We start from the raw sequence: 15801 nt of genomic DNA, 5'->3' as shown, positions 1-15801 counted from the left end.
TTCCTACAAGAATGTCAGTCTGCTTTCCATAAGTTGAGAAAAATGTTTTGCTTAGCGATCGATGCCTTATTAATTTCGATCCAGCGAAACCTGTGGTCCTGGCTGTGGCTGCTGCCTCTTCAGGCATCAGTGCAGTTTTGTGGCATTAATTTGATTGTGTTGACAGGCCAACTGCCTTTGCTTCTAAGCTGTTGAACAAAGCCCAGTCTAATAATTCCCAAATTGAATAGGAGGCTCTAGCTCGGTGGCTGCCCATAAACTTCTACAACTATGTTTAGCCTTTCTCAGACAGTCCCATCTCGCACAGCACAGAAGCTGCAGCATTGGGTTATTCATTTCTCAAATTACCACTATGAGATTGCGCATCGGCCAACTTCTAACCATGCTAACGCAGATGCTCTCTCTCTCTCTCTCTCTCTCTCCTCCCTGTTGTTCCAAATTCAATATTCGACAAGATGTCTGCTTCTTGTTGGCTGCACTGATGCGTAGAGTTCAGATGCTCTGCATAGCGTTCCACGTAATCACCGAAAAAATTTCCCAGGCCACAGCAGTGGCTCCTGATTTGCAGATTCTGTTGCTCTGCATCTGCTCTGGTTGGCCACGTTCAGGCAGACAGATTCGTAGCTCTGTGACTCGCCGATATTTTGCCTCTCAACACGTCCTTGCAGTTCACCAAGGTGTCATTCAGCTTCGCACCGATAATGATCAGTTACGATTTGTGTTTCCTAAGGCTCTCCATCCTGACATGCTTCGTTTACTACTTGAACGTCACTGGGGTACCATTCGTACCAAGCAGTTCGCGTGACGAATTTGCACTTTAGACGGTATGGATGCACAAATTGAACATTTGACTTCTCAGTGTCAATCCTGTGCCAAATATCAGTCAGCCCAGTCTCAGCAGTTCTTTGCACGGCCGAAACCTCAAGCACCTTGGGCAACGTTTGCTCCTGGATTGCGCTGATTCTTACTGGAATACACGTGGGCTCATCGTCGATGACACTTTCAGCAAATTTCCACACTCCAGGTCTTGTCCTCGATCTTTTGCTTGAGGGATGTGATAGTGACTGACAACGGACCTCAATTTAACGCGGCCGAGTTCGAAAAGTTTTGCACCGCCTCTTGCATCAACCATTTCATGAGAGCACTATTCCACCAGTCCTCCAATGGCGATGCTGAACACTTTGCACGAACATTTAAGCAACAGATGGACAAACTCCGTGACTCCCACACACGGTATCAAGCTGTGTTGCTATTCATGTCTCGCTACTGCTTCCACCATACTTTGCTCCAGTTGCTGCATCATCCATGGCGGGCGGCGCCCATTCTATACGGACAGGTGAAGTGTCATACTGACGATTCGGTCTTTTACAGACTGTATGGCAGAGAGATGCGCTGGGAACGAGGTACCATTCTATGGCATCTTTGACGTTCTCGCTTTTTACTGCAGGGAACGAGAGACTTGCTGAGACGTCACCAGAATGAAATTCATTCTTGTGAATTGCCTGATCCTGTCGCAGGCTTTGTGATTTCAGATTCCGTGCCTTCGTGGACGAACTACCCTTGCTCAATCTGGTTCCCGCGGGTGCAACTCTGTCACTACTGGTCCTGGGGTCGATGGAGGCCGACGCCCTTTCACCGTTGTCGTTGTTTAGAGAGCCACAGTCATTGGGGATAGGTCCCTCTTCCCGGCGCCTCGTACCCCTGTACAGTCGTTGACCCTCTGCAGTCGTCGAGACGTGCCCACCTTCGTTTGCTGCTCTGCCTCTTGCTGATGATGTGCATCCTCTGCACAGTTTTTTGGGTGGTGTTACTGCTTAGAGACATTTGAACCATTTTAATCACTCCTCGAGATTAGAAACAAAAGAAAAACAGTCCTAATGCGTCAAAAATTTTTGCAATGATGCTTTCCTAGGTGCTGCCCAATTGTCTGAGGCAAACAAACATTGTCAGGCAGAATTTTACGGTATTATGTCACTGCGTTTCATTACATGGGCGACGAGGTGAGACTGTGAGACCTACGATGCTGTATGCACAAATACTGCAGCGTTCCCGAAGAGGTGTCTGCGAGTAGTCGCAGTCACTCTAGCTAATGGCCAGCCTTCATCGCCACGCTCTAAGCCATCTCCCAGCAGAGGGTGGAGTAACTCATATCAGCCCTAAGGTAAAAGTTTACCTGAACAACAGCATTGCTCTCTCTCTGTCTTCCTCATAGACTTCTACAAAGTTTGAACTGTCGTGACATTATATCCTGAAATTTTCATTTCTTCAATCCAATTATTTGTTAGAATCTTTTGTTACTGTTGCGTAACGTCTTCCTTTCCCACCCTAAGAAACACGTGTAGCCAAAAACGTCAATTTCAAAAAGCACGCTATTCGTAAGCGATGATTATTTTCTCCAATAGCGGCAACTAACCTACTACGAACAGCATAGTGAATGCATTATTGTAGCCAAGATAGACACGAAGCCACGCCTACTACAGTAGTACAAGTTTATATGCCAGCTAGCTCTGCAGATGGTGAAGAAATTGATGAAATGTATGATGTGATAATAGAAATTATTCAGGTCGTGAAGAGAGACAAAAATTTAATAGTCATGGGTGACTGGAATTTGACAGTAGGAAAAGGAAGAGAAGGAAACGTAGTAAGTGAATATGGATTGGGGCTAAGAAATGAAAGAGGAAGCCGCCTGGTAGAATTTTGCACACAGCATAACTTAATCATAGCTAACACTTGGTTTGAGAATCATGAAAGAAGGCTACACGTGGATGAGACCTGGGGACACCGAAAGGTTTCAAATGGATTATATAATGGTAAGACAGAGATTTAGGAACCAGGTTTAAAAATGTAAGACATTTCCAGCGGCAGATGTGGACCCTGACCACAATTTATTTGTTACGAACTGTAGATTAAAACTAAAGTAACTGCAAAGAGGTAGGAATTTAACAAGATGGAACATGGATAAACTGAAAGAACTAGCAGTTGTAGACAGGTTCGTAGGGAGCGTTACAGAACGGTTTTCAAGAATAGGGGAAAGGAATACAGTAGAAGAATTGATGGCTTTGAGGGATGAAATAGTGAAGGCAGCAGAGGATCAAGTACGTAAAAGACGAGGACTAGTAGAGATCCTTGGGTAACAGAAAGGTATTGAAGTTAATTGATGAAAGGAAAAAATATAAAAATGCTGTAAATGAATCGGGCGGAAAGAAATACAAACGTCTTAAACATGAGATCGACAGGAAGTGAAAAATGGCTAAGCAGGGACGGCTAGAGGACAAATGTGAGGATGTAGAGGCGTATGTAAGAGGGGTAGATAGATAATGCCTACAGGAAAATTAAAGAGACCTTTGGAGGAAAAAGATCCACTTGTATGATTATCAAGAGCTCAGATGGAATACCAGTTCTAAGGAAAGAAAGGAATGTCGAGAGGAGGAAAGAGTTTATCGAGTGTCTATAAAAGGGCTATTGACTTGTGGGTGTATTATGGAAATGGAAGAGGACGTAGATGACGATTAAATGGGTGATATCATACTGCATGAACAATTTGGCAGAGCACTGAAAGACCTAAATCCAAACAAGGCTCCAGGAGTAGACAACTTTCCTAATGAACTACCGATAGCCTTGCCAGAGCCAACCCTACCATCTCGTGAGCCAGAGGTATGAGACAGGCGAAATATCCTCAGACTTCAAGAAGAATATAATAATTCCAATCCCAAAGAAAGCAGGTGTTGGCAGGTATGAATATTACCAAACTATCAGTTTAATAAGTCAAGGCTGCAAAATACTAACACAAATTGTTCACAGGCGAATGGAAAAACTGGTTGACGCCGACCTCGTGGAAGATCAGTTTCAATTCCATAGAAATGTAGTAACACCCGAGGCAATACTGATCCTACCACATATCTTAGAGGAGAGGTTATGGAAAGACAAACCGATATTTATAACAGTTCTAGACTTAGACAAAGCGTTTGACAGTGTTGACTGGAATACTCTCTTTCAAATTCTGAAGGGGGCAGGGGTAAAATAGTGGGAGCGGAGGGCTGCTTATAATTTGTATGCAAACCAGATGGCAATTTTAAAGGTCGAAGGTCATGAAAGGGAAGCAGTGGTTGGGAAGGGAGTGAGACATGGTTGCAGCCTATCCCAGGTGTTATTCAATCTGTTTATTGAGCAGTCAGTAAAGGAAACGAAGAAAAATTTGGAGTAAGAATTAAAATCCAGGAAGAAAAAATACAAACCTAGAACTTTGCCGATTAGATTGTAATTTTTTCAGGGACAGCAATGGACTTGGAATAGACAAGGTCCTGATAGGAGGATATAACATGAACATCAACGAAAGGAAAGCAAGGATAATGGAATGTAGTAGAATTAAATCAGGTGATGCTGAGGGAATTAGATTAGAAAATAAGACATTCAATGTAGTAGACCAGTTTTGCTGTTTGAGCAGCAAAATAAATGATGATGGTCGAAGTAGAGAGAATATAAGCTGTAGACTAGTAATGACAAAGAAAGCGCTTCTGAAGAAGAGAAATTTGTTAACATCGAGTATAGATTTGAGTCTCAGAAAGTCATTTCTGAAAGTGTTTGTATGGAGTGTAGCCATGTATGGATGTGAAACGTGGTCGATAACTAGTTTAGACAAGAAGAGAATAGAAGCTTTCGAAATGTGGTGGCACAGAAGAATGCTGAAGATTAGTTGGTTAGATCAGGTAACTAATGAGGAGGCACTGAATAAAGTTGGGGAGAAGAAGAATTTGTGGCACAACTTGAGTAGAAGAAGTTGGTAGGACATATTCTGAGGCATCAGGGGATTACCAGTTTAATAATGGAGTGCAGCGTGGAGGGTAAAAATTGTAGAGGGAGACCAAGAGATGAATACACTAAACAGATTCAGAAGGATGCAGGTTGCAGTAGGTACTGGGAGATGAAGAAGCTTGCACAGGATAGAGTAGCATAGATGGCTGCATTAAACCAGCTCTGGGCTGATGACCACAACAACAACCACACATCTTGCCTGGATGTGAGTGGGAAATAATTACCAAAATTTTAGAATGCAGCTATAGGTTAGACTTGGGCTGATGGATCTGGCGGTTGCTGATGTAGATGTATACTGTGTTCCATACATGCGTAATATATACCGCCGGAGGAACTTTCTGGAAACGGTTTTTATCGTTTCAGTAATGCTGTATCTGCGTTTCGAAAGACTGTTGTGTAGTGCAGTGGTGAATGGTCCCCTACATTTCCCAATGTGAGTTCGTTGCGACAGTTGAATTTTTTGCATTGTATGGGTTGTGGAGGCAGCAGGTTGAATGGTTCAACTTCATGTAGCGCACAATGAATCCTGAAGTAGAGTGTAAGATGTTTGTCTACGGTTTCCTTGTAATCAGAAATGACACCTTTTTTCTATGGGTCGTTCTTTGCGTCGCTAGTAGATGGGAGTTAGTTTTTTGAATTGGTGTCCCTGTATCTGCAGTTACTCTTCGACTTCTCCTCAGTGGTGACGCCGTGATCGACTTTAGTGATTATGACGCTTGGGGAGGCTCCATGTGGTTTTAAATCAGATTGCGGTTCATTGCATGAGCTGATAGTTGCTTCCAGTATGTATGTGGTGCCAAATGTGTTTCTGAGTTTAGTTTCAAATTCAGAATTGTTTAAGTGCTGCATGAAAGGATTTAGCGGTTTCCTTGGGATTAAGATTTTCAAGGATAATTCTTGGCTGGATGTTCACATCAAATATTGCTGGGTTGCCACCGGATTGAGTGGATGCAGTGGAATTTCGTCTCGAGTTACACCTGTACCTTTCGAAAACCGTCGTCATCATGTAGGTCAAGATACTTCATTTTGAGAGTAAATTCGTTGGTTCGGCAATGAATACCTAGTTGTGGACCGTTCTGAGATTGTCGAGGTTGCTTAGATTGTTGACGGTCATTTGAAAACTGTTGAGATTCGGTCGGAGTGATTGTGGCTCATTTTTGTTTTTTTCGGGATTTTTGTTTGACGTAGAGGACGTTGATTCCACATGGTGGAGATGGGATGATTCAGTAGCCTGCAAAGCCTACTCGCGTTTTCTAGTTCTGGCCATAAGCTCTGAAGCTCTGTGCCTTAGCAGACGCGTGCTGAGTGTCCTAAGGCAGGGCCATGGCATGCAATATACCCTAACTATCAATCTCTAAGTCTGGCTATCCACACTGCGAAGCTTAACTCTAGTTCACGCTCACAATTGACACCACTTTTGCTTTTTCTTAGAGAGCGACGACAGCGGAGATGTCTACTGAACGTATACCACCCAAATGCGAAGGCTCAAGACTTGCACACGTTTTCTAGCAGTAATAAATGGTTCAAATGGCTCTGAGCACTATGGGACTCAACTGCTGAGGTCATTAGTCCCCTAGAACTTAGAACTAGTTAAACCTAACTAACCTAACGACATCACAAACATCCATGCCCGAGGCAGGATTCGAAGCTGCAACCGTAGCGGTCTTGCGGTTCCAGACTGCAGCGCCTTTAACCGCACGGTAGCAGTAATAGTTTATCCATTGTGTTAACTGCGATGTCGTCGAGCATCGAGAGCGGCGCTGGCGGTATCGACCACCGCTGAGATACGGCACAGCAAAGCAGTATCACGAGGCGCCAATGAGATGCTTGCAAGGAGCCGCGCGTCCCGTAGTTCCGAGGCACCAACCATTGCCGCGCCTCTGCCCTGAAATGGCGTCGCTAGAGGGCAGGAAGGCAATTCTGGTCGAGGTCGGATCCTGCCCACTTCCAGGAAGTTCCGCTCTGAGTAACGTCGTCTTCGCTGGCACACAGCCCGCGTCGGCTGTCAGGGACTGAAGATACTTCCGTCTCTTGTGAATTGTGCCTACGTGCTAAGGCCATTAGAACTGTGTCAACAAGTGTCTAAGAACTTGCATTTTCTAAGTGCCTGTGGTGCAGCCACAGAACGGCCTTTCTGAAGTTGCATCAATTCACCACACAGTAATCGTTGCCCATTTAGTGTGATTTGAACCGCAAGCCCACGTGTGCAGTTTCATAGCTACAGCCGAGCCTGGCGAGTAAAGATAAGTTCGGTTGTAATTAATAAAGGATTACTTAGTGTTCTAATCAACTGTATTATTGCTATACACCTCCGTATCCAAAAAGTTGGGCACAACGTTAACCCTTTAACACAAAATTATACCCGTTACAAGTAGTTTATGACAGCATTTTCAATGTTTAAAATCAGCTGTTACTTACATGTAATACAGTAAAACTTCGTTAACACGAATCCGAAGGGAACGAAAAATCAGGAGTCCGTGTTAAAAAAAATTCGTGTTAAGTGGAAAACACAGATTTTAATAAGTATACATACACAGCAGTACACTAATGTGTAATACACCACACTATCAATCACGGTATTGTAGACTTGTAACACTATAAAGTATTTGTAAAATTACAAGTACTCACAAATTATGTACGCTACTTTCTTGGAAAAAATTCGGCCACGGTTCGCTGACGTTCATGGGAACGATAATATTTTGTAATTTCACAACCAACTATAATGATAGCGTCCGTAAACCAGCAGTGACGTCGGATGTGGAAGCGAACGATTCTAAACAGCCCAAGGCTGTAAACATTTCCTGACGGGTAGGTGGAATGGTATCTGTATTCTCTTCCTCTTCACTTTCTTCTGATGGCCGTTTTTTCACCTCTCTCACAGCTTTTGGCGCATCCGATTCCACAGAAGCACATACGGCATCATCGTCGTCTACACTAATGAATTCTTCGAAACTAATCCCAAGGTTCGCGACGTCCTGCAGAACTGTCCATTCACCAGGTGAAGTGGCATCTTCTAACTGGTGGACATCTTCAGCGTTGCTATGTCTCCAAGCTCTGTTAAAGCGCTTCCCTATATGATGTGGCGATACTGAGTTCCAGGCTGCTGCGATGGCTTTCATTGAATCTGTGGTGTCACCGCCAGACACCACACTTGCTAGGTGCTAGCCTTTAAATCGGCCGCGGTCCGTTAGTATACGTCGGACCCGCGTGTCGCCACTATCAGTGATTGCAGACCGAGCGCCGCCACACAGCAGGCCTAGAAGACTTCCTAGCACTCGCCCCAGTTGTACAACCGACTTTGCTAGCGATGGTTCACTGACAAAATACGCTCTCATTTGCCGAGACGATAGTTAGCATAGCCTTCAGCTACGTCATTTGCTACGACCTAGCAAGGCGCCATTACCAGTTACTATTGATACTGAGTCATGTACAGTCAAGAGCGACGCTCATCATTAATGGATTAAAGTTAAGTATTCCACCAGCTACGTCCGTTTTTCTAAAGTCTAAATTCCTTGTCCTGTTCCAGACCTCACGCCAGCCTGCGTGAGCTAAAACGCGTGCCTTTCGGCTTCCTCTAATAATACGGTGTTGGCTCTCCTGCCAACCCACAACAGAATCAAGCAGTTTCCAATTCCAGTTGCACTGTTGTTTTCAGCAGCACGAATTGCAGCTCTTACAAGTCGCTTACGATAAGCTCACTTTATGAGAGAGATTATGCCTTGGTGCAAAGGCTGAAGGCGGCTTGTGGCATTGGGTGAAAAAAACTGAACTTTATGTTGGATATGTTATGGGTAGTACATCTGTCCAATGTAAGAAGAACATGTCTATTTTGAGCATCCATTCGACTGTTGAAACGAAGAAGCCACTTGCGAAATGATGTACCATCGATCCAATCTTTCTTGTGGTGAGAGTAGGTGTCCTTAATTTGTTTTTAATACAACGTGGTTCCTCGGATTTACCGATAACCCAGGGACGAAACTTCTCACTGTCGTCAGCATTACAGCACAGTACAACAGTCACACGTTGTTTGCTTCGTGCTCCACCGTGACACTTATCACCTTTTATCCCCAGGCTGTGATTTGGAAAAATATTGTAGAAAAATCCAGTTTCATCCATGTTAAACACATCACACGAGGCATACTTTTCCCTCACTCGGTTGAATTCATAAAACCTGCTGTTCGCACTTTCTTCATCAACTTTATTAGCTTCACCACAAATTTGTACAGATGAAATTGAATGTCTCTTTTGGAACCGACACAACCAACCAGCAGAACAACGGAAGCCTTCGATGCCCATATCTTTAGCAATATCATTTGCTTTTGACTGAATCACAGGGCGAGTTAAAGGTATTTTAGATGCACGCATATGATTGAACCATTCTAGCAATAACGTCTCCATGTCTTCATACTTGGTGGTACGAAGTCGTTTAGATTTGTTTCCAGAACCTGATGCCGCAGCATTAATAATTTTTTCTCGATTCTTAATAATCGTAGATAAAGTACATTTAGGTATTCCAGACCGCTCTGCAATTGCTGTTTTCTTGGTACCACGGTCCACTTCATCTAGGATCTTAAGTTTTAACTGTACATTTAGAGCTGTCTGTTTCCTGTCTGCCATTTTCGAGTGCTACGGTACCGGTTGCAGCTGTAGTTTTTATTCAGTATTCCAATTCGATACGGCTACGACTAACAGAACACCTGTCAAATCTGGCACTCAGTACGTTACTAAATGCTGCTGCACACATTATTGAATGTCTTAACAATGTACAGCATACGCTGATTGTTGAGGTGATAATCGAGGCTACCGACCTACAATACGTTAAAAACGAGTCAACAATAAGTATAATTAGCTTTGTAGCTACATTTCCTACATTCATTTTGGGAAAAAATTACGCTTCAGAATACTCTAAGGTCGCAAGTTTGTGTTACTGTGAAATTTAATTACACTAGGATGAAACAGAGTTCGTAATTTGCCTTAACCGAAATTCGTGTTAACCGATAAAACATACCATAATAACTAATGTATTCCTGGTGGGACCAATATTCTTTTCGCGTTAACCGCGAGTTCGTCTTATGCGAGTTCGCGCTAACGAGGCTGTACTGCACTAAAAATCAGTATTTTGTTGCTCCTGGAAGCCGTTAGATAGGCAGCCTGCAACAGAGAAAGAGTGATGTTCAGCTGTTTAGCAATACAGATGCTTCACAGTTGCAACTAAAATTTAAAGTTTGTTAGGCGCGGATAAATAAAGGAATGCTTTGTGCAAAGCACTTTCTCCCACTCTTCACTTACGAGCAGCGAGGAACTTTCAAGGGCAAGTTATAAATCAGTGTTGTACTGCGCCGGTAAAGAATACATCTTCGGCCAGAGTATCTACTTTCCGCTCACTGCCACACAATGGTAATCCGTTCGCCGGTCTCCCGGTTCCCAATTTATTTTATCTGGCCGGAGCGGCTTCTTGGCATTCAGGTCTGCCCGCGGGACAGGGAGCAGGTCTAACGATGCGGAATGCAGGGCACAAGTCCGGACCGTGTCCGTCCGGCGACGTTAGTTGTGTCGCCGAGATGGTAATCTCGCGGTCCCGAATGCTGCACCGCCGCGCGCAGTCATTATTTCGAACCGTCTTGCTCGCCGGTGGAGACCGTCCCCGCGACGCAAATAGCTCGCTCTCAATGTTGATGTATTCACGTCTCTCACTAAGTGATCCTCCACTACAAAACAGTGCCAACGTGTCTGTCGCTAAGGTTGTAAGAGCTGTAGGTGAGCGTCCTAAGAGATATCACCTTCAGGATGACATTTTTCACGTCGTCGAAAATATTTTCGCTGCTTCTGGTGTATACAGTCATCTCCGACTCCTTTATCGGCTTGATCACTTCATCGCTTATCTTCGACATCGGCTCTAAAAACACCACGGACGGGTCCACCAAATTCTTTAATATCAGCATCGTTAACTTGTCCAAGAGCATGAATGTGGCGATATGAAATGGAATGATCTCACAGGTTCAGTCATAAGAAGAGCCATTGGTAGACTTCGGTTCATTAACAGGAGGCTAGATAAATGAGGCCAGTTTACCAACGAGATTGCTCACAAAGACTCTCACAGTATCGGTCAAGTGTGCGGGGCCATAGCAAATTGAATAACAGGGGGATACTGAACGTACACAGGAAAGGGGAGAATAAATGGTCAGGTTTCTTTTTACCTACAGTAGTGTTACGGGACATCCTCGTCTAGCATTACTTTTCCTCAACAGTAGTTGTCAATACTGGTATAATTTTTCGAATTTTGGACAGCTCAGTATTATCTCAGTTGCTTTTCTGAAAACCTTCATACAATTTTATACACGGTATCTTATATTTCAAGCTAGAATTTATAAAAAGGTATTACTTTATAAAATATTTTATTTTCGGTGTTATGATCGGTAAGTTCTATAAAGTTAAAATCATTTTTTTTTTGAAACTTTTGAAATTACGAATTATTTGCACACTTAAAATTTCTATTAGAAATTTTATTATTCATTTATGAAATAATAATCGAAATTAATAGTGTAACCAAAATTAGTAGGAATTCATTGTTAAGAAAAATTGTAATCCCTTTGGAATACTGTTATTCCAGCAGAGTGCGAGTGTCGTAAGTTTTCCTTTGAGGGGATGAGACGTATTTTTCTATAATAGGTTCGAACAATGTAATTTCGGCTTTGTTAATATGAAAAATCAAAATACTGTATGACATACTCAAAATGTGAGGTAAGCAGCGGAAAATATATGTATGTAAAAAATTCTGCAACAACAGTGTTCCAGTTTATTTAGTTCAAACCAACTGTGATTACCTGATTTTAGATTGTTAGCTTCAAGAATCAGACCCTTAGACAAGAAGAACTGGAGCCATCTCACTGTGACAAGCTAAGTAAACTTGAAAGTTTATGATTAATTATTTCGACTGGGCATTGTTTAATGTGGAAAATACATGGAAGAACGAAGGAGGGGGGAAATTACAGGAGTCAGATTGTAATGTGAACTTGCAAAAGTCTGAACTAGCAGATACACAAAATATCCCGTGAAAGCCCACTTACCAGAGGCGTTCAGTAAGTAATTCAAAATATTTTTGTTTCTGAAACCAGGTTGGTTTTATTCAGGATTCGGATACATAATATTATTCGCCACCCTTTTGGCTACAAAACCCTATTTTTAACATAATCTCCGTTCTGTGGAACGGTCTTACGCCACGTTACTGGGAGGCTCTGTACTCTGACATGGTACCACTCCACTGGTCGACGTCGGAGCCGACACCTTACTGCCTCAGTAACCTCCCCATCATCCACGTGCTGCTTCACGCGGAGTGCAGCCTTCACTGGGGCAAACCGATGGGAGTCGGAAGTTGTGAGATCCGGGCTATAGGCTGGATGAGGAAGAAGAACCCAGTGAAGTTTTGTGAGCTCCTATCGCGTGCTCAGATCTGTGGGAGACTTTGCTTTGTCGTGGAGAAGTTGGTTGCATTTTTGTGGCGACAAACACGCTGAAGTCCTTTCTTTACTTTCCTGATGGTAGTACAATACACTTCAGAGTAGGTTATTGCACCGTGATAGAGGATATCAAACAGAATAATACCGCCTTTGTGCGACGCCGACTTGAATACAGATGCCAGATTTATGGGCCAGCAAGGCTTTCACACCTTAAATTGCTGGATGCAGTTCACCACGGAGGTATAAGGCTGTCTACAGGGGCCTATCGCACGAGCCCGGTTGTTGGTTTGTGTGCAGAGGCTGGTAAGCCTCCGCTGTCTATTCGACGTCTTTTCCTCGTGGTACGCCAAGCGTGTAAGACATTGTTGGCTCCTACATCACCAGCATTTAGTTACGTAGTTCAGCCGCCACTGGAACGGCTGTTTGATCATCGGCCACAAGCAACACGGCCATTTGGGATCCGTGCTAGGGCGAACCTTGAATTATTACAGGTTGGTGACATTAAGGTCCAAAGCCAGGGTTGGAGTAGGGCCTCCCCCTGGCCACTACCAAAGCCCAGACTACTTTTAGAACTGACTGCTTACAAGAAGCATTGTACACCAAACTATGTTTTTCAAGTTAAATTTAATGAAATTTTACGTAGTCACCCAGATTTTATTACCGTCTAAACGGATGGTTCTAAGCAGGGCGATGTTTTTGGTTGTTGTGTCGTGTTCCCTGACACTGTCCTCAGGATTGGGCTCCCAGAGCAGTTTTCAGTTTATTACGCGGAACTGTTTGCTATCCTGAGGTCAATGGAGCAGATGAGAAGGCGTCGTGACAAAAAATTTCTCATCTGCTCTGATTCTCAAACTGCTCTTCTCGCCCTAGGACAGATGTACCCAGCAGATGGGATGGTGCAACAGGTACAGGACGCTCTCCTTCTCTTGCACAGGCGAAACAAAGAAATAATTTTTTGCTGGGTTCCAGGGCACATAGGCAATCAGGGAAACGAACTCGCAGATCCTGCTGCTAAGGAAGTTTGCTCCCTTCCTCCTCCCGCCCGCTGTTCAGTCTCTCTGCGGGTTGTCACTTCATTTGTGACCAGGAAGGCTACATGTTGGTGAAGAGTCTCAGTGGCTGGAAGTGAGGAATAATAAAACTATCTTCCATCAAGACTTCAGTGCGACCATGGACCACCTCCTTCCGCTCGCGACGGTGTGAAGAAGTAGCCCTTACTCGGCTTAGAGTGGGAGATTGTCCATTGACCCATGGCTTCAACTTACGTCGGGAGGAGTCCCCAGTATGTCAGAGATGCGGGACACAGTTGTCAGTACGACATCTTTTAACTGAGTGTGTTTTATGTGACGACCTGAGGGTTGAACTGGGTTTCCCACAGGATCTTCCCTCTGTTTTAACTGATAACGAAGCGAGGGTTGTTCGTGTCTTAAAATTTTGTGTGGTGTCCGGAATTCTTCCCCAAATACTTGTTGTGAGATCTTAATGTGTCACGGAGTGCCTGGGTCACGTATTATTTCTGTCATCCAGCCACGGTTATTTGGCCCTTTTTTAACAGAATCCTTACAGGTATTTTATCTATGATTTTATTTAGTTATCGCGCTGTGTCTCGCTGGGGTTCTATTACGAGCATTTATGAACGTCACCTCCTTGGGGTTGCTTTATGTTGCTCGTGGTGGGGTAGTTTTTCAATTTATTGATCTTCTTCCATAGATTGTGAAAATCATCTTCGGTACAACATTAATGCAAGGGCGCTGATGACCTAGCTGTTTAGTGCCCTCCGTCATAATTCATCATCATCAGAATAATACCGTCAGAGTCCCAGAAGCTACTCGCCACGACTTCACCAGCTAAGGGTGCGGCTTTGAACTTTTTCTTGGGAGAAGACGTGGTGTGGGGCCTCTCCATAGCTTGCTGGTTTGTTTCTGGTTCGAAGTCCTGAAATCGTATTTCATCGCCTCTGACGATATTCAACAAAAGAGTTTCATGATCAGCCTCTTAACGTGCAAGCAACTTCGCACAGATGACCTTTCGTTGCTATTTATGGTCTTGTGTTTGGCGGCGACGAATCCAGTGATCACACACCTTTGAGTTCGCCAGCTGGTGGGCGAGTGTGTAAGCACTGTCAACAAAGACGTGCGGTTGAGGAGCGAGGTGTCTGACTGCGAACGGTCGATCACTTCGAATGAGAGTGTCCGCACGTTCCAACAATGTAGCTGTGTGCGGCCGGCTGGCATGCGGGAGGTCGGACAGGTTTGCGCGTTCTTGTTGCTATGATGACAGACGCCTCGCCCACCGACTTACCAGAGTTTTGTTCACTGTCTGGTCCCCATTAACATTCTGCAAGCGCCTGTGAATATCTGCGACGCTCTGGTTTTCCGGCAAACGAAAGTCAATGACAGCTCTTTGCTTGGACCTCATTTCCATTACAGACGCCATTTTGACGGCTACGTAGAGCGCCGCCATTTATCGGTACTGCACGAAAGTTTAGGGACTGAAAAGGGAATATTCCACGTTGTCGTCGTACAACAAATTCCTCATTTTTTCAACAGAATAAAAATTGTCTTGCATTATTTATTGAACGTCCCTCATACTACGTTGCAGGAGCCAGTGTTCAATGTGTCGCTTATATAATAACCGTGAAGTTACCATTAAATTAATTACAGCACACACAGAAGTATTTAAGCAGTCATTCTTCCTTTGATCCACATGTGACTGCAATGGGAAGAAACTCTAATTCTTGGTAGAGTGCAAGAACCCTCCGCTACGCTCTTCACAATGGTTTGCTGAGTATAGTTACAGATGGAGATATACGAGTAGATACATATACAGTCAGAACCATCATGACATCAGAAATAAAAACTGCTGTCAATATAATATCTTGTGTCATCCTAAGAAACCAGTTAGGCTTTGTGTTAATGCCTACATGTCCCTCTGCTGTCTTCAACTTCCCATTTGCCTTCTGATAAATTATGTTCTTATGTTTCAGTCAGTTGATGATTAATGCTACATTCTAAACTCTCAACAGACTCTGTAAATTCTATTTCTGTGTACCAAGGTCCCATCCTCCCTAGTTTCCCACGATTCTGCAATTTCTTAAAGGCAAATCGACTACAGCACAAAAACAGCTGTTTACCGAATAACTTCATCACTTTCAATTTAACTGTTAATATCTCTGTATTAACTTTCATAAAACAATCTATAACAGTTTATATACAATTTCATCTCAGAAATACAGGATGTTTCAAAAAGAATGTATGTATTTCGAACGCGTATATTTATTAAACTGTAAGATATACAACTACGAAACATGGAACGTATATTTACGAACCGCCCATATTTAGATCACAGATGTCCAACATGCCCTCCACCAGCGACACGAAGAATATCACATCCATCCTCGAATTCCTTCCTCGCTCGGGTATGCATATTTATCGTCACTAATGTTACGGAAGTATAGATCTGGTTCTTCAACTCACGTAGAACATGTGGAGATGCGGGGGCATAATCGTTGTCCTCAATGAAAGCCCACAGG

This window comes from Schistocerca americana, chromosome 1 (assembly GCF_021461395.2).
Source record: "Schistocerca americana isolate TAMUIC-IGC-003095 chromosome 1, iqSchAmer2.1, whole genome shotgun sequence".
Classification (NCBI taxonomy): domain Eukaryota; kingdom Metazoa; phylum Arthropoda; class Insecta; order Orthoptera; family Acrididae; genus Schistocerca; species Schistocerca americana.
Note: the sequence above shows the minus strand (reverse complement) of the source record.